Source organism: Castor canadensis, chromosome 8 (assembly GCF_047511655.1).
Source record: "Castor canadensis chromosome 8, mCasCan1.hap1v2, whole genome shotgun sequence".
Lineage (NCBI taxonomy): Eukaryota > Metazoa > Chordata > Mammalia > Rodentia > Castoridae > Castor > Castor canadensis.
The window spans coordinates 75,622,311-75,642,294 of NC_133393.1; the positions used below are offsets into that span (position 1 = coordinate 75,622,311).

The window sequence follows — 19,984 nt, forward strand, 5'->3', positions numbered from 1 at the left end:
TATTGAGTAGTTCACACTAAGACTTTTAAAACGCAACTTGGCTGGTGATGTCATTGTTAAGCTACTCTTCCCAATCTGTCCCAGACAGCAGGATATTAGCACTGAAGAGGAGAAATGGCAGGTGAATTGGGTGAATTGTTGGAGCCAGGTCTGCCATGTTATGATTTGAGATACCCTTGCATTTCCAGAGACAACAAATGACTTTCCAGTCAAATTCCAGCAAGGGGGCCTTGGGAGATCTTCACTAGAAGAACAGACTATTAAGAAAAGAAACTCTGGGTGACATAAAATGTTCCTCAGGAGTCTGAGAATAAACTTGTGCCAACAGTTTAATAAAAACAAATCAGGGGGAACAGTGACTCACTTTTTCTGATTCTTAATTCATGTCCTGATTTTAAAGTACTTAGAATGTCTATGCAAATTTTATAAATTTGTATTCCTTTAAAAATTATCAGACTAATTTTTTATTGTAGTGTTTTCAGTTAAAGAACACAATAAACTTTAGCCAGCATTTGTTGCTAGATGCAAATATTATGTTTGTATTTGAAAATATGTTTGTGCTTGCAATTATTCTTGCTTTAGATACATTTTCATTTAAAAAAAATAAACAACATAATTCTTCCATAAAACATAATTCTTACATTAAGAAGAAAGGGTTCAGGCTGGGTACAGTTACTTATATCTGTAATCCCAGTTACTTGAGAAGTAAAGATCAGTAGGATTGAGATATGAAGCCAGTATTGAGGTTAGTGAGATCCCATCTTAGCAAATAAACTGGGAGTGGTGGTACATAACTATAATCCCAGCCACACAGAAGACATAGGAGAACTGTGCTCAAAGGCAGTCTGGACAGAAAGCCTAAGACCTTATTAAAAAAATAACTATAGCAAAGAGGGCTGGAGGCATGGCTTAAGTATAAGACACTGAGTTCAAAACCCAATACCCCCACCAAAAGAAAAAGAGGATGAAGAAGTATTAAAATGAAAATCTAAGCAGGAATATGATTTTTGGATTTTACATTGAGTAACTCATTTGCAGGATTTATTACTTATTTTTTCTTTTGAAGTGAAAAAAACATACAAACACTGACCCACATTTTGGCAAAGCCATTCAAATTATCTAAGTCACATATTTACTAAGCTGTGACTACAAAGTACTCTCTGCATAAGCTGTTAGTCTCCCTTACATGTCAACTAAAGTCACACTTTTCTTTGATACAATATATAAACAAATAAGTAAACAAATAACCCATTTCACCTCCCTTGGAAAGTCCCATGTCCTCTGTGGGATTTCAGTGGGTCCAAGGACTTGCCTTCTCATGGCCGCCTCTGGTCCTTTATGGTCCACACAATCCCCACTCTAATGGATCACCATGGTGCTGTTCTACCTCCTCCATACTGACTCAGATAGATAGATAAATAGTTAGATGATAGATAGATACCTTGATAGATAGATGATAGATAGATAGAGAGATGATAGATGATTGATAGATAGATGAAAAATAGAAAGATGATAGATAGATGATAGATGATACATAGATAGATATGTATATCTGTATATCCCAAACTCAAAGGACACATACAATTTTGTACATGAAACTTCCAATCTGTTTTTCATGTTGCTCTCCTTTTTCTTTCACACCCCACATTTGGTCCTTTAACAAATAATCTGTTATATCTTCACACTGTATCTAAACTCTATCCATTACCAAACACCCCTCTGTCCCTCTGGTTCAAGCCTCTTAACTGGTCTGTGGGCCCTGCCTTTCTTCTGCTTCCTTAATGACCCTGTCAAGGATAACCTGTCAGTTTTCTGTTCAAAATTCTTTTCTCGATGGCTTGTGCCTTACTAGCAGTAGAGGCTAGCAGTCGATGCTGTCTGACCCTGTCGCAGATCCCTGACGGCCTTCTAACATTGACCACACTGTATGCTCGGCCACAGCGCTCCTGGGGACTTGTGGCTCCTCACACAGGCCAAGCACACACCTGCATCACGGCTTTGAGTTTGCCATGTCTCCTGCAGGAAAACCTGCCCCATCTGCCCCCAGTTACACACACCAGCAGCTCCCTCATTTCTCTAGTTGGAAGGTATTTTGTGGAGAGAGATCTTTTTTCTTTTGGTAGTAAGCCTTTATTCCCACAAGCATCTAAAACATTCAGACATAACCCCCCTTAACCAATAGTTGGTAAGAGAACATTTTCAGTGCTCAATATCTATCTTCCTTCTTTCTTCCTCACTCCCTTTTCTATTCTCATTCCCAAATCTCTCTTCATGCTTAAGAGCATGGTTTACCCTCTCCTTTCAAATCACACGTTGAGATCAGCTGATAAGGCAGCCTGCCAAGGAATTTGGCTTAACAATTAGGGAAATAAGTTATACTTGAAGTCAGTTGTGATTTGAAGAAATCTGATGTTGCAGAAAGAATCCCATTTTTGTCAGGTAAGGAACCCATAGGACAGGAGAAATGCTGGGATGTTGGGTTGCTTTTCCCTCTGGACTTGCCCTGCATTTGCCTGACTTTGGAGCTACCATTCCCCCACACCCACACCCACACTTTCTCTACTGCTTTTCTAAAAGTTTCAGTTGTCTATATCAAGTGGTACATGGAAACAGCTTTTCCTGCTCAGTCCTTTCTGATGCCCAGCTACATTGGAGCCTGAATTCCTGAACATTCCTCTTTGGTCCCCTTAACCCAGCCCAAGCCTATCCACACAGCCTCCTTGTTAAAGTCTGTCCAAAGTTCTGTTAACATGTCACCTGTTTGTTTGAGGGAGCTTGACCACTAAACAAGTATATTTTAAAAATAGGAAAAAATGATACACACCAATAGCAGTGATTAGGATTCTAATTTTTTTCTATAAGGTTTGTGATTTTGTTGAACCATAGTCTTTGTTAAGTATTTCAAGTAAACTCTAAGACCAACTCCTACCTATACAGACAAAACAAAAATTAAATTCAGAGTAAATGGGTTTTGGGGAAAAAATACCCAAAAAATGAATAAAGAAGGAAACATGTATGGGAGGCTAAAAAGTATATAAATAGCAAGATAAGCTCAAATTAAAACAAAGCAGTAAAATCATTTAAAATGTATTAGCAATTTAGCTATTTAAAGGTATTTAGAAAGTTAAAAGAGAAAATTTCAGATTCTTTATTTTTAATGAAATCCTGCCCTGTTTGTAAAAACAAAATACTCAGTTTAAAAAAGCCAGACACCAGTGGCTCACACCTGTAATCCTAGCTACTCAGGAGGCAGAGATCAGGAGGGTCAGGGTTTGAAGCCAGCTCAGGCAAATAGTTCAAGAGAATCTATCTCGAAAAACCCATCACAAAAAAGGGTTGGCAGAGTGGCTCCAGTGGTAGAGCTCCTGCCTAGCAATGTGAAGTTCTGAGTTCAAAACTCCAGTGAGGCCAAAAAATAAATAAATAAAAATAAAAAACTTGAGGAAAGATGAACTAACAGAGGAAGCTATACATAGTAAATGTTACACCACAGAAACTTGTCATGGCTATTTAGTTGTACGACAATGGGGAATATCAAAGAGGTCACTATATGATGATAAGAGATTCGATTCACTGAAAAGTTGTGAGTCTGAAATATCTGTAAACAAAACACTTGGAATGAGTTGTGTTTTGAAATTTATAATGTCTCATTTGAAAAGGAATATACACATAAACATTCTATAACACTTTCAGTGCTAAATAGGAAGTTATTCATAATTAAACATGAGCATTCACACTCAATGTGATGATTACAAAAGAGTTATAATTCATTTAAATTACTTAAACGTGTGTGGTTTTAAGTTATCTGACTGTATAAATAGAAGTAACAATGTGCATCATTTCTAGTTAAGACCCTTGGAGAAGAGGATACAGAGTGATAACCATTATCCTCAGTAGTTGGGTTCTGAGAACCACAGGGTCATCAGATGATAACACAGCACAAGAATGATGGCTTGTTTAAAAGCTTTCTTCCAGTGTCATTTGCTTCTCATAAGTTATGTATTTTGAGAAAACAGCAATATTAAGAAATCTTGCTCACAATAAATGAACTTTGTTTGAGCCCAACAATTAAATGACTACAACCTTTCTTTATATGAGAATTTTCTGTCTGGTTTCACAATACTGTTACATTATCATTAGTGTCCTTGTGCTTGTCTGCATTAAACATAGTGTAAGTCATTTCATCTTTGTTACCCAAGCAAAATATATTGAATGAATTATTATAAATGTTTGACATTTGTCCACTTGGCCTCTTTAATGTTGTACCTTTGAGTTGATACAGTTTTAGCATAGGGGAGACGATATTATCGTAATGACATGAAATTCTTCCGTCTCTTCATCAGAAAATTCATTGTCAAACATCAATAATCCTATGTAGCATTTGCTATTGCTGGTTTACCAAAATAATCCCAAATTTTAGGAGCTGATAAGTGGCATTTTTACATAGAATTAATGTAGAAAATCTCAAGTTCTGTTATTTCTATGGAGTTTTTCTCTAAAGAAGCATTTATACTTGTTCTTTATAGAATATAAAATTCTTTGTTGATAATGCTGTGCAATTGACCTCACACTTTTCAAAGGAAGTTTAGGAACAATAATAGAGGAATTGTCTAAGAAAAATTAAATTTTTGCAATATTCTTCCAATACAGCTTGCTACAATGGTATATTAGAATTTAGGTGATTACTGAATCAATCAGTGAAAATTTGCCTAATTGTCTGTGCTTTGTTTTTTGCAAGATATAAAATCCATAGACTACATGTCTTTAAAACATTAGCTTTGTCCAATAAGTATTAACTTCATTGCTTAAATAGCAAAACAAAACAAACAAAAACCAAACAAAAGCCCACTATAGCCCTGAACAAGGATGCAGCTGAAAGGCAGAGCACCAGCATGGCATGCAGAAAGTCCTGGGTTAGATCTCCAGCACTGCAAACAACTGCAGCATCAACAGAAACACAGACAACATAGCCAGTCCATCTAATGATCAACTTCTATTTGGTCCGGAACACTCACAGCTTCCCCACACCAGTGTTCATCCCCATCTAAACCCCACAATGCAGCACCCATATAGAGCTATTCTATAGGACTACGTGTCACCAATATAGGGCTGTTTCATCAGTATTGTAAATTTTTCATTCAATTTTATCAGGAAATAAAACTTTGAGATACTTTATGACTAGCAAAAGATTTTCAAGTATTTTTCATTATGTAACCCTCTCTACCTTTATGGCCCACCTTTGAAATATTTATTCTTCTCTTAAGTACTCAGTTCTTCAAGGTACGTTCTAGCTTGTTTCATGACTAATGAACATTCATGAGGTTAACTGATTCTTTGTTAAATCCACTTATTTAGTACATAGCAAGATCTTCATTTTTGACCAGTGAACTATTTATTTTTAAATTTTTCTATTGGTTCTTACAAGTCACAGTTATTTAAAGTTCCACTCACTATGAATGTCCTTCTTTATATCACATATGGTGGGTGTAGTGTCCCTGTCATTTTGTTTGGTAAGATGCCTATATCACAACACAATGAAGTTTTTTCAATAGCTATAATCTCATGCTAGGTATAACAATTGTTTCCCTCTCTTCTAGTTGTAACTAGTCATGAGTGTCAGTTTTAATTTTTAAAATATATTTATAGACAAATTATACTAAAAATCACACATTTTAAAACAACTACAAGAAAACCCAGCAGAAGTGTTTGTGTTAATAAGAAAGATAGCACATTGATGGCTTAAACCTATTTAGGTCACTCTTTGTCTCCAAATGAGTTTTGATGAAAAACTACTGAAAAGACTTAATTTTCAGAGCTGTTGCTTTAGAATTGGTAGTAAGGATTTACATTATATATGTATAAATATATATATATATATATATATATATATACATACACACATATATATATGTCAGAATTATCAAAATAGAACATATCCTAGGACATAAAATAAAATCATAGGGAGGAATATTCTGTAGCTACAAGAAAATTTTAAATTAAAAAAACAAATTATATTTAATAACACTTCAAATATTGTAAAATTAAATACCTACCTTTCAACCTAGTAATTCCAAGTTTAAGTATTAATCAAAGACAAACTAAAACATATACCTCCAAAAAGAATTACATGCCAATATTCATGACAGCCTTATTTGTAATAGCTAAGAACTTACCCAAATAGACAATCTGTTTGATCTGAGCTCTGATAATCTACGAAGTTCTTAGCAGACATGAAGGTAGCCAAATTTTGTTCCATGTACTTTTAGTGATTTGTTGAAATTGGTGTAAGAAGGAAAAGCTTCAAAAACTATATTATTACCAATTGCCTGGTTCCAGGTCTCCCTGAATTTTACAATTTATTTCTTATCCCCTCTTTTAATCCCCATTCATATTAATGTTGATTGGGATTTGATTTATCCTTACAATACCCATTGAACTCTGTGTTCTGGCTATCCAACATGTTCCTTTGGAGCCTAGTTTTCCTAGTTTCTTTTCTAATTTGTTCCAGCATAGTTGTAATATCTGTTGGCCAATGAATGCTGAAATAACCAGGTTCTTACGCTACAAGACTGCCTAATGTCAAAGAGCAATAAAAGTATTCCCACCAGACAAGAGACTTCCTCAGTCATGTTGCAGTTTTATAGGTCGTTTGAATTCCAAACTTGGGCATTCACTGAACCAGCTATACTTGCTAGAGGGTTTTATAGAATTGGTAAATGAGCGAAAGAAGGGACAAAGGTAAATTAATTGGCTAAGGATAACAGGAGCTAGATGGCAAGTATAGGCAAGATCGGTCCTTCTGAGAAAAAAAAAAGAGCAGGGAAAACCATTAGATACATGAACCTTAGAGGATGCTAAAGAGGTCTCTGAACATAGTATGTTTTATGAAATAGTTTAGTAAAGTATTTAAAGAAATAGTTTAGAAAGAATTCAAATAAAACCTCCATGTCTTCCTTTTTCTATTTTTGTTAATTTTTTTAAAAAGTATCAGGTATATAGAATTGGGCTCATTGTATTCCTCAGTTGATGGCAAATATTTATCTTTAGATGGGGAAGTCCTTTCTCTTTGCAGATTGCTTGAATTTGTTTCATCCTCATTCTTATTCTTCTTGCCACTGGGATAGAAATTCTAATTTTAAAAATATTTATCTTTTTCTTTATGCTCTTACACTATGACTATTGCCAATTTATGCTCTTGTATCTTTGGTTCAATGAAATCATGCTGTTATGCATCTAATTCTGTTTCTTAGAAATGGAGACAGACATTTAGTGGAGATGAGGTAACAAGTACTCCCCAAGGAAGGAAAAAAGCAATGGAGAAAATTAGAAATCAGCTCCCCTGATGTCTGACTAAATAATTGAGTCCTTTAAAATATACCTGAGTGCAATAAAAAGAAAAATATTTTGTTTAAGTTTTCTTAAATAACTTTCTTTTTCTTGCTACAGAACTGGATCTTGAACAAAGAAAGATAATAAATTTTGTTATCTTTTATTCTGAATATATATGCATTGTAGTTATTAAAGTGATATATGATAATTAGCTTGCCTTTTGCATGGGGAGCATATAAGAAATAGTGACAAGAAGTCAAATTAGCACAATGACACATTGTTAACTACAAGCTTCCTGGTCTGGTAGATCATTGGGCTACTCTGATAAACAGATGGCTTAGTGGAGTCAAGAACCGATGGACTCTTTGCTATACCAAAGAACTAAAAAGGTTAGTCTTCTCTGGGGGAATCTCACATGAGGGGAACAACAGCTAACTCTCCATCTATATTCAAAAAGGTACTTCCTTATGGAAACTGCATATTTTCTGGCATAAAAGAAATACCACATGCCCAAATGTTCTCCTTCAACTGTGTATGAAAACATACCCTCTTCTCAATCTGTTGAGGTCATACAGAGTTGAATTCCTCCCAACACTGCAGTCTAGTTTACAATGAAATTGAGATACAGTTATAGAAAGGTGGTATCTCAGAGATCAAAGTCAGAAGTTTGAGATTATTATATACAATACCCAGATTCCCCTCATAGAAAACATTGTACTCCAGCTGCCTGCATGTAGCCTTCATTTGACAGCCCTGCAGGGATGCAAGCCTCTTTCCACATTAGGCGGTATCCAGTGACTGCTGTAGAGGAGAAGATGGAGGTCTGGTCATCTCAGCTCAACTTGTGGTGACTCTGAGGGTCTCTAAAGGGACTTTCTTGCACAAGGACTCTTCATGGTTAGTCAGGTATTTTGTTGGGTTGGTATTGTAGTTCAACCTCTCCCTCTGCTTCCTTAACCCTCTTTTCCCCTCCTTAAGGCTACCCCTTATTAGGCATTCTGCATGTTAAATATAAAATGCAAATTTAAGAAGATTAGTCTACATGTAATTCCAATTTGGAGCATATTTGTGATTTAGATGCTTTTGTTTATTTTTATGATAGAACCTAATGGAAATAATTAATTGTTGAGCCTAAATATACATTAATAAAATTTACTTCTACATGTTCTATCTATGGGAAAGGCAGATAATCTAAACATCTGTCAAATAAAGTAATTGAAAGAAAGTGATGTTTTTGAGAGAGTTTAAAAAATCAGTTTATGGAATCACTCATTTACAAACCATAGCAAATAGAATTTAGTTTTGTTTTGTAGGTACGAAGATCACTAAGTGATTCCAAGCATCCAGACATGAAAGCCTAGCCACTGAGTCAAGTACTTTGGTCAAAATGTGTCTGTGTTCATTCTAAAATATGATTTTCACCAAGATAATTGAAGACAAATGAGGAGTTTTATAAGTAAAATGTAAAAACAAATAAAATTGGCAAGCCCTCAGCTTAATAACTCAAACTCCCCTAATGGGACTCCTCCTTTTTGCCATTTCAAGGTGTCAAATTCAGTAGGTGAAAAATGTCTGGAGAAATCCTTATGTGATTTAGGTAAGCACCTAACCATTAGGTCATGATATCTTAAACGGATTGAGTAATATATTCAGTTAACACTTGAATTTCTGCCATGAGAAAGGTGGAAAAATAAATGGTGGGGAAAGAAATTTGAAGACATACATTTCCTGAAGTTTAAGAGGATCTAGTGAGGGCACACAGAAAGGCAGAAATGTCTTATAAGAAATAAGTGCTAGGGGAGGTGGAGCTGAAGGAAACAATCTAGCATACGATTAAAATATTTTTTTAAGAAAGGGATCAAAGTAGGGCACAGTGAACAGGATGTCTTGAATCACTCAGAAGTATAAAAACGGCCAAGTTTGGAAGTAAGAGTTACTCAGGAGGTGTAAGGAAGTGTGGTCATTCTAGATTTATGCAGTTAAATGTACAACAGCCCAGAGGTAAAAGCATATGTCCTGGCACAAATCACGAACTTCAGTAATGGTGGAGATGAGTGAACAAAGAGGAATTTTAGAGCAAGAGAGGAGAACTGGGTAGCTGGGTCTGGAGACTTTTACCTGTAAAACCAGGATATTTGGATTATATCTTGAAGGCAAAGAGGAGATCTCAAATGAAAGTAACATAGTCAAATCTGTGTTTTAGAAAGATTATCTTTCCAGAGTCAAGAGAAATTATAAAGAAAATATTACAACATCTAAGTGCCCAGAACATTTCTTAGAAAATATTATTTTTAAAGGCAGATAATTTTAAGATATAAAAGGTGACTGTCTGCTTAAACAAAAAGAGATTGATTTAAAGGTTACACCATAGGAATAGTGAGATTGAAGAACCATGTTTCAAGGTAAACTTCTAGAAACTATGTCATTGCTGAAAACTGGCAAATGAGAAACAGCCATAGCTGTGGCTAATCGGTCACATGTTAGAAGAAGTCAGCTCTAACATGCTGGGCTTCCATTAGTTACTTCCAGGGACTGGACCTGCTGCCATTAAAAAGTCATGACTGCTAGGAGTGGTGGATACAGCTGTAATCCTAGCTACTCAGGAGGTAGAGGTAGGAGAATCATAGTCCAAAGCTGGCTGGGCAAAAGCACCAAGACCCTATCTAAAAACTAAACTAAACTAAAAAGGGCTGGGGTATGGCTTAATGTAATAGAACACTTGACTAGCAAATGTGAATGAGACTCTGAGTTTAAATCTCAATAGTGCCAAAAAAAAAAAGCCTTGGTCAACCTATAATCCCAGCAGCACTAGAGAGTCTGAGATAAGAGGATTGTGAGTTTGAGGCCAGTCTGGACTACATAGCAATACCCTGTCTCAAAACAAAGAACAAACAAACTAACAGACAGAAAATGCACGCAAGCCAGTGCAGCCAGACTTGCAGTCAAGTTACAAGTTGTTGAAAATGAATGAAAGATATAAAACTGATGATAGAATAGAATCCTCTTTAAAGAAGCTTAGTGGCAGAGGAAGAATAACTGAAAGGAACAGTACTGCTGGCTTTGCAGACCCAAACCCAGGGTTAAGAATACCATCAGCTCTGTAAAGACTTTGCTGCAAGGTTGGGCTCACAGCCCTGCTGACAGCCTGGTTAGCTGAACATCCTGTATAGCTAGAGTTGCAGCAAGAAACCACAGTGTGTCAGCCTACAAGCTGGCAATAAGAAAAAGCTGGTGGTTTTTCTCAGAAGTCCCTACCTGCAGCAAGAATGTGCTGAGAATGAGGTGACAAAACCAACCAAGAAGTAGAAGCTGTAAATGCATACTCATTTAGAGTATGTGAACTTTGGAGACCAGTGAACTTTGAAGGGAGGGGAATAAAGGCTAAAAAAGCAATAAAAGGAGAAAACCAAAACATTTCAGCAGACTACAGGTTTCCGGGTCCCACTGCTTGACTCTCCAAGCAGCCATTACTTTCACTTTGTACCAATATAGACTTTGCTTTAAACTTTGACCCCAGTGTTCCCAGTGTTCCTTCCTTTTAATTCCTTAAAAATTAAGAGAACAAGAATTAACGGTAGCCAAGTACCTCCAACCCATCCATCATAACCAACATCAAAAGATTATTTTAAGGATAGTTTGTACCTGTAGAATAATAAATATGTATTTATGTATTAGCTTTGGACATGTTGGAAAGACAATACGGTGGGATTAGAGAAAATGATAAGCACATGAAATATCTTTTCTAAGTAATGACAGAATTTCTGGATTCACATCATGTACTCTCAAGCAATATGAATAGCAAAGATGAGCTAACATGGGAAGTAATTAATTTGGAATGTTTCCAGTCTTGGCTGACATTGAATTTTTCTCTAGTATTATTTGAAAGCTTTGGCAGAAGACAAGCAAACTTTCAGATTGCAATTTTAGCCAGGAACAAGGGCTTGAGGTGGTATCACTAGATGGGTTGATCGATTGGGCTACATTCTCCAGCACTGACAGAATAAACTACAGGGACCCATCATGGTTTGCAATCTCAAGCCTCCCATTGCTTCTCAATTCTTCCTCCCCCAGGCACACATTTATCTTTTCCCAGTCATCCAGTCAGACAGCAATCTAGTTGCTATTGGAAAGTGATTTTGCAGGTTTATTTAATGTTCCAGACCAGTTAATTTTCAGATGAGGAGAGTTCCTTCAGTGGACCTACAGTGAGTCCTTCTATGCTCTTCCTGGGTCCAGTTTCAGTCTGGCTGCTTGATGATGTTATGAGAACTCATCTTCCTGCCCCATCACCTTTGGTGATGATTTATAGCCTTGAATATATTAAAACACATGATACAGCCACTCAGTTTCTCTTGCCTCCTTTGTCTCCATTCCCTCCCTTCTGTTTCCTCCCTCTCTTCTGAAATATAACTATCAGACAAACTTCAAGATTCATAAAAACAGCTCTCAAAAGCACTGTTCTATGATTTTACCAATGGTCATGAGTAAGGGACATGGAAAACAAACAGAAAACAAAATAAAGAATACCAGAATAATATACAACCAATTCACCAAAAATGGCTACCTGACCCAAACCACCAAGACCTTTACCCTTCTCTTCTGCTCCTCCTGTAAAGCTGTAGCCCGCTTAGACTCAGGGACTTACCAGCCTTCAGATCCCGCCTGAGGCTCAGCAGATGAATGGTCTTTGGACTCAATCTGAGTCACTTACACATTTGGTGTTCATTGACAATTTTTCTTTATTTTAACACTTCAAGAAGGTTTCCACATTCATGGGTAGAGTGTGGAGTGACCGTGTGAGGAGCAGAGAAAGTTTTCCTCCTGCGTTTGTTTTTATTGAAGAAATTCTTTCTCAGAGACTGAGTCAAACTTCTCTCTCAGATCTCTGTGGCGAGGACTGAGTCACATTCTTGTGTCCTGGTGCAATGAAAGGGAGAAAGGTGATTATACAATATATTTAGCTTCTCTAATAGAAGATAAACCAGAAAGGAAGCAATCCTGGAGTGGGAAGAATAGTTGCAGAGAATACAACAAACAGTGCATAGCAATACAATTTTCCAAAATATTATGGAACGCGTAATATCATTTAAGTTGTTGGCATGTTCAATTGTTCAGATTTTTGAACCCTCACAATTTTATAATTTTATAAGAGTATAAAGCATTTTTATTGTAATAAGAGAATTTCTCTAGTAAAGTTAAGCTGTTTCAACATATATAATAGAATCTCTTCCTGTATGAAATCCATTTCGAAGAAAACCACAGAAATACTCTTCATATGAAAGTTGCATGTTAGCATGTAGTACTTGAGCAAAATAAGCATCATCAATACATACAAAATATTTTATCAAAATGAAACAAGATGATTAATTTGTATCTTCATATCATTACCAGGAAGAGCCATGTGCTAGTCTGGAAGACAAATTAGAAACCCAAAACAAAGACTTCTCTTTTATGTTTGTTGTTCAAAGAGATGTGTTTCTGTTCAGGTCAATATCCATCACAGGCACCTGCTAAAATGTAAGCAGTGTTGCTTAGCAACAGAAAATAAATGCTGGTGGAGGCAATCATCCCTTTGAAGCAACAGCTGACAAGAGAGCTGCTGCTAAATGTCATTTAGCATGAATATAAAACTGAACTTTATGATCACCACCAGATAAGTGTGCCATGCACTCTGCACTGATAAGGATTTTAAAGTTGAATAAAAGGCAAGAGAAGGATAAAATATGGGCCTTTCCATCATGCACAGATCTAGTGTCCCCAGCTGGTCCAAAGCGGACAGTCAGTTGATGGTGCTCATGTTTGTGTACTCTCAGATATGAATGACAATAAGCTATCATTATTGTGGAACTTTTTTTGTCAAGTATCTTCTTTCTGCCTACATAGAAATTATATACACAAGGGAGTAGGAAAAATCAAGAGCCACAATAATGTAGATAGCTATAAACATATTGCCAAAATAATGTTATACAACAAACTACCTTTGCTACTTAAGAAAAAAAAACCTTGACCTTACCTTCCATCATACATGAAAATGAACTAAAAGTATGATCTAATACCATAAATCATCTACAAGAATCATGATATTGAAAAATTTAAAAATATTTCTTAGATGGGACACATGGCCAAAAAGAAAATCATTGATGCACAAGACTTTATCAATATTTGAAAAAAAAAATCTCTGCTCTTTACAAGAAACTTAAAGGCAAGCCATCCATTAGAAGGAAAGACATTTATTTGATAAAGAACTAGTAAACAGAAGAAAGCAAATACTCCAATTAAATAAGGAAAAGATTTTTAAAAAAAGACTTCACCAAAGCAAATTAAAAACTAAATAAGGAAAGTGAAATAATTTTGTGAAAAGAAGCATAACAACATTAGTCATTAGGGAAATTCAAATTAAAACTTCAACAAGATATTACTTCAAACATATAGCAATAATTAAATCAATCAAAACAGAAGAACAAAAAACAAAAAAAAAAAACCAAACAACCCATCCCCCATAATGTGATACTACCAAGAGCTGCTGAAAGTATGAAGTAACGTAAGTGCTCATCTATTTGATAGCAGAATTTAAAATGGCAGAGAGATTGTGGAAAACATCTGGGGGGGTTCTTAGGAAATTAAACATACACTTAAGAAGCAACTCAGTAATTTCATTGCTAGGTATTAACACAAATAAACAAGATTTTGTGTCCATCCATATTTATAAGCAGTTTTATTCACAACATCTTTCAAATGGGAAGTGTTTATCAACTGGCAAATGGAAAATGTGTTAAATGCATACAATGGAAAACTGAGCCATCAAAAGGAACAACCTATTGATAAATGTAACAACATGTATTGATTTCAAACATATTATGTTAAGTAAAAGAAGTCAAACTTACACACACACAAAAAGCATCAGTTGGACACCAGTGCCTCACACCTGTCATCCTAGCTACTGGTGAGGCTGAGATTAGGAGGATTGTAGCTCAAGGCCAACCTAATCAAAAAGTTGATGAGACCCCCATCTCAGCCAGTAGCTGGGCTGGGCAATGGAGCAACCTGTGGTCCCAGCAATGGAGAGAATTATAAAATATGATTGCAATCAAGGCTGGCCCAAGTAAATGAGACCCTATCCATAAAACAACCAGAGCAAAAAGTACTAGAAGTGTGGCTCAAGTGGTGAATTCAAACTCCAGTACCACCAAAGAGAAAAAAAAGAAAGAAAAGAAAAAGAAAAGTTTTGTATTATAATTCCATTTATATGACTGTGGGGAAAGTCAAAAATTTAAAAGACAGAAAAAAAATCAGTGGTGAGAGAACATAATTGCCTACAAATATGCACAAGGGAATTTTCATGGTAATAGAAATGTTCAGCATCTTGATTGTGATAATATCTATGTGACTGAATAAAACTCTGTACCTTGAAAGCATGACTTATTTACTGCAACAATATTGCACTTCCATAGTCCTTACCCACTAACGCATCAGCAGGAAACTCAGTCATTTTATTTGCTCTTGTAACTCTGTGGTCATGTGGGGAAGTTTTGCCTGCAGTTGACACTACCAAGATCACACTGCTTCCTATTGCTCATTGTCTTGGAACCAATGAGCTACCTGAGGCTGTTTCTTCTCCCAACAACTCACTGACTAACACAAACACTTGGTAAGCCCAAAGCCAATGGTGTAAAATAGAACCAGTGAAAATATAAAACTACATAGCAAAAGCCCTGAGAACACAAAAGAGTGGAGACTTCCAGGTAATAATTCAATCTACCTCACTACCTATGCCAAATTGGGTATGCGCAGTTCAAAGGAGCTTTTGGTGAATAAGGGTTCGTATATATAATTTATACTTATATGAAGGTGACATTAGCTAACTTGCACTAGCAAGTTAGATGAAAGCAAATCTCAGACCTTTTTTTTTTTTTGGTGGTACTAGAGTTTGAACTCAGAGCATTGTGCTTGCTAAGCAGGTGCTCTACCACTTGAACCACATACCCTGCCCTTCTTTGTTTTATTTATTTTTTAGAAAGGGTCTCACATTTTTGCCAGGACTGGTTTCAAATGTCAATCCTTCTGATCTCCTCCTCCCAACTAATTGGGATTACAGACACGACTCACCATGCCCAGCCCTCGGACCAAATTTTTACATCTATAACAATTATTGAATGAATATTCTTTAGAATAAGCAAGAACAAATTTTGCATAATCTCTGTTATTACTTGAATAAATGCCTATTTCTCTCTGTCTTATGATAATATTCTATATATGATAATATCATAGAATAATATGATAATATTCTAGATGCAGATTCTATACCCTTAGAAATGACTTACAATTATCACCAGCCAACTGATACTTCCAAGAAATGGTTTCAAAACCAAGGCTGAACCACTTCTCCCAAGTGTGCATGCTATGGGGTTGGCAAATGCATATAAAGTATTCACTTAGTAGTAGTGAGTGTGTCTGAAATGCTTTAGCTGATCTACTTATCCTTATTATTGCTAATGAGATCCCATTTCCAATATTCATTATGCTAATTAGCCAGTCACTAATTTCATCACTATGAATCCCTGTATCTAATATCAAATTGTAAAACATGTGATCAGAAATAAGAGAGATGATATAATGAATTATGTGTACTTCAGTAGGTGCTTCTTCTGAAATGGGGTTTTTCTGATTAAAGGGCAGGTGATTTGATAATCCTTTGGGAGGTGAATCCCTGATTATAACAACTGACAATGCATAAGAGGTAACTAGATTGACAATAATCACACATTTAAAATATCACAACATCCTTGCTGCAAAGTAAGTGGCACAGAAGACATGTATGAGTGTTTATAGCAATGTTATTCAAAAATGTTCTAAATGTCCAACAGGAGTGAATAAGTTATGTCACATCCATGTAATGGAATACAACACAACAAATACCCATGAGCCATGGAAAAGTAGGTAAACTCACAGCTACTACATTGAGTGAAGCAAGCCAGATATAAGAAATTAAGTAGTAGTTGGTTCTATTTATGTGAAATCCAAAAATTACCTAAATCAACTTTTTTTTTAATTCATAGTACTGGGGTTTGTACTCAGGGCTTCATGCTTGCTAGGCAAGCACTCTTGAGCCATGCCTCTAGCCCTTTTTTCCTCTGATTATTTTTGAGATAAGGTCGCATATCTTGCCCAGGCCAGCCTGGATCACAATCCTCCAATTTTAAGTTTCATGATGTAGCTGGGATGACAGGTGCTTGCCACCAAACCCAGCTGTTGGTTTGATGGGGGTCTCATGAACTTTTTTCCTCTGCTGGCCTGGAACCATGACCCTACAAGTAGCTAAGATTACAGGTGTGAGCCACCAGTGCCCTGCTAAAGGTAAATTTTGACAACAGACCTTTGTGGTAGGATAGGAAAAATGCTGATAGCAATGTGAGAGTGAGGAAACCTTCTAGATTCTGGCAAATATTCTCTATCTTAATTGTTTCAGTGGTGCATAAAATCTCTCAAGCAGTGTACATATATATGATCTGTGCACTATATGAATCTCACTTTATATGTCAGCTTAAAAACGTGAGTGGCTAAGAAATATTTAAAGTCAATTATACCTAATACTGGTATGAAAATATTCTGTAATACCAAGTCCAATTCTGGTTTCAGTGCCTACAAGTGTGTACAATAATTGTATGAAGTAGCTATTACTTCAGAAATACATTCTGGAATTCACAGAAATACTAGAAATTGTCAAAGTCCACCCACTATCACCCTCTTCGTTTGCCCCATACTTGAGTGCATTTCTATCTGATGAACCATTCATCCTGTAAGTACCAATGCAAATGTGGATGTCTTTAACTATACCTGGCCATTCCCAACATAATTTTTCAAGATAATTGTTTTATGATCTATGTTCCTTTTCATATGTGCTTCCTTCCTCAAGATTATGAAGGTCTGGAATTTTATTTAACGTGCAATTTTTATTCTCAACGACAAGGCCAGTGCCTATGCACAATAATCTTGTTCGCATGTATTAAAATAACACATCATTTCTCCCACACCTTTCAGAGTTTATAGAAAGTCTTTCTTTGAGTTTGTGTTTCTACTCTCTGTGTTCCCTGGTGGGAAAGAAAAAAAGAACAGAGCTCTTTTATTTTTATTTTTTTCAGTGAAATTTCCTTTGTTTATCAGTATTTTCAGCGTATGCTACTGTAGCTGTCATTTAATAGGACATTTCTTTGTCTTTACTGGAGTCTTTCTACTTTCTATGGTTTGGATGTGTTTGTCTCTTATGTTGAAATCTAGTTGTCAACATTGAGGTGAGAAGTGGGTCCTTTGGGAGATGATTGAGTCATGGAGGCAGAAGGACTAGGTTAGTTTTGTCCAAACTGAATTTATTTTTTCAGGAATTAACTAGTTTCCTGAGAGTGAGATGTCATAAAGGGAGCCTGCCACCACTCTCACACTCTTGTACATGTACTCCTCTTTACATGCTTGCTTGCCTTTCTTTCTACTAGCATGTCCTTGTCAGAAGCCAAACAGGTGCCAGTACCATAATTTTGAGCTTTCCAACCTCCATAATCATGAGCCAAAAGAAATCTCTTTTCTTTATAAATTATTCAGTCTCAGATATTCTGTTATAGCAACAGAAAATGGATGGAGACTTCAGTTTTTACTGCCTTATATTAATAATAACCAAAAATTGCCTAGAATGTTGCTCTGTATCTAACCTACCTCCAACCATGCTAACCTTCATGAGCTGTGTGAACCATTCTTAACACTACAGACCAAAAACCATGCTGAAATGTTGAGTGTGATGTACCAAGCAAACTTTCTATTTGTTACCACAGTGCATTTACACCAACTATCCGAAGTTCTTCTGTATCTGCATTCAACAATACACTGTACTGTGTTCACACATCTGTCACCTAGATATTTACAGAGAAATCATCCTATATCACTTGTACACCATTTAGGTCATATATATATATATATATACACATATATAGTATACAATTATATATTTATATACTTGCCATATTTTAATATACATGTACAATTATATAACTTGATATTAATATTTCAATTGTTAGAATACCATTTACTCAGTTATTACTATGTCATTCCTATTTTAGGTTTCATGTAGATATGTTAAACCTTTTTTTTTTTGATGTACGGCCTTTTGCATACTCTTACATATACAGAAAAATACTATATGTAATAATAATCACTTATTACTGACATGATTATTTATTTAGTAATTATTATAATAAATGAAGATGTATCATGTTTTAAAATTTAGTCAATTTGCAAGCTTAAAATTTAAGTTCCATAAAACAGAAGTTTACACCTAGTATACATAGCACTTTCTAATCTCTCAGGTCCCCAGTTCCTCCCTGCACCGCCACCTACATATAATACCTTTGCCCATGCATCTAACAATTTGATGGAGAAAACAACCAACCATAAGCAACAATGTGGGGAGTATACATCTCTTTGCATTTACATACTAGTGGATCATTTGATGGCTGATTCAACACAGAGGCTGAAACTCCACTGGGAGTGTGGATAACACTCTTCCTAACCAAGAAAATGAAAATGTAATGGAATTCATGGAGGAAGCAGCTGTTCTTATAACTCAACATTTTCATGGCACACTTTTATAATGTAATACCAAAACCCTGGGTAGAGTAATGAAATGTTTGTGAAGCACATTGAGTCCCTTGAAAATAAGGATTTCTTAATTGCAAGGCATAGTGATGAACACAGCACCATTGAAAAAAGTTGTCCTGATATCTTATTTCTGGAAAAATATGGTTCTTCTCTTATCTTAGTGAAACATGAGTAGATCCACTCATCTGAGCACTAAATCAAATGTTTGTTTGACTTGGTTTTATTCATCACAATGGTTTGGGAGAAGCTTACAGAACAGATAAACAAAAGGGAGAAACCACAGAATATTATGATTCTGAAAGAAATGAATGATACTCAGTCATCTTAACCATTGTCTACATGCAAGGAAAACAGTGTACAGTGTCTATCAAAACCAGACGCAAGTTAGGAAACACAACTAACCTTTACTTCCCCCAAAATAGCCACAGATCTTTTAATAAATTCTACAGCAATCATTCCATAGATTATTGTTGCGTTATGCTTCAACCAGAACTGGTTCCTTGCCATTATACATTTTACACACAGACATATACTCATTTAAAGGAGAGGTATTCTCTCAGGATTAGCCCTTCTTTCTCATCTTTTTACTTTGAAATTTCAAATTTTTATGATTTCCAAAGCATAAAAGGCTTATTTGCCTTTGTCAAGAGATACAAAGAGTTAAAGTAAAAAGAAAAAAAGATACTTTCCAACAGCTGGGGGCAAACAGATCTGGTTAGAAATAGTTGTTTGTTTCAATTGCCCTGAGTTGGAGATATATGCCTGTCAAAAGCCCCAATAAACCTTTTACATTTGAGAGTGCTTAAATATTATAATGCAAACAACAGAGGTATCTGTCATTTTTTAAAAGGCAGAAATATAAACTTAAATATCTAATCATTTCTCAATTTTGTAACTCTCTTATTTCACAAAATATGAAAAGACTTTCTTTAATCCCAATGAATTCTGTTTAAGAGATATAAAAATGGGTTTATGGAGAGAGAAAGTAAGGGTAAAATAGATTCCTTGGATG

The 19,984-nt window shown here is 35.7% G+C and overlaps 1 long non-coding RNA gene across 1 annotated transcript in view; it reads right to left on the minus strand.

Annotated features, from left to right (window-relative positions):
• Window positions 1-11,929: 11,929 nt before the first annotated feature.
• Window positions 11,930-19,984, minus strand: part of LOC141425494 (uncharacterized) — a 70,987-nt gene continuing 62,932 nt past the window's right edge. Inside the window, exon 4 of the long non-coding RNA XR_012450498.1 lies at window positions 11,930-12,246. This is a non-coding gene — a long non-coding RNA (uncharacterized lncRNA). The remainder of the gene's footprint in view (window positions 12,247-19,984) is intronic.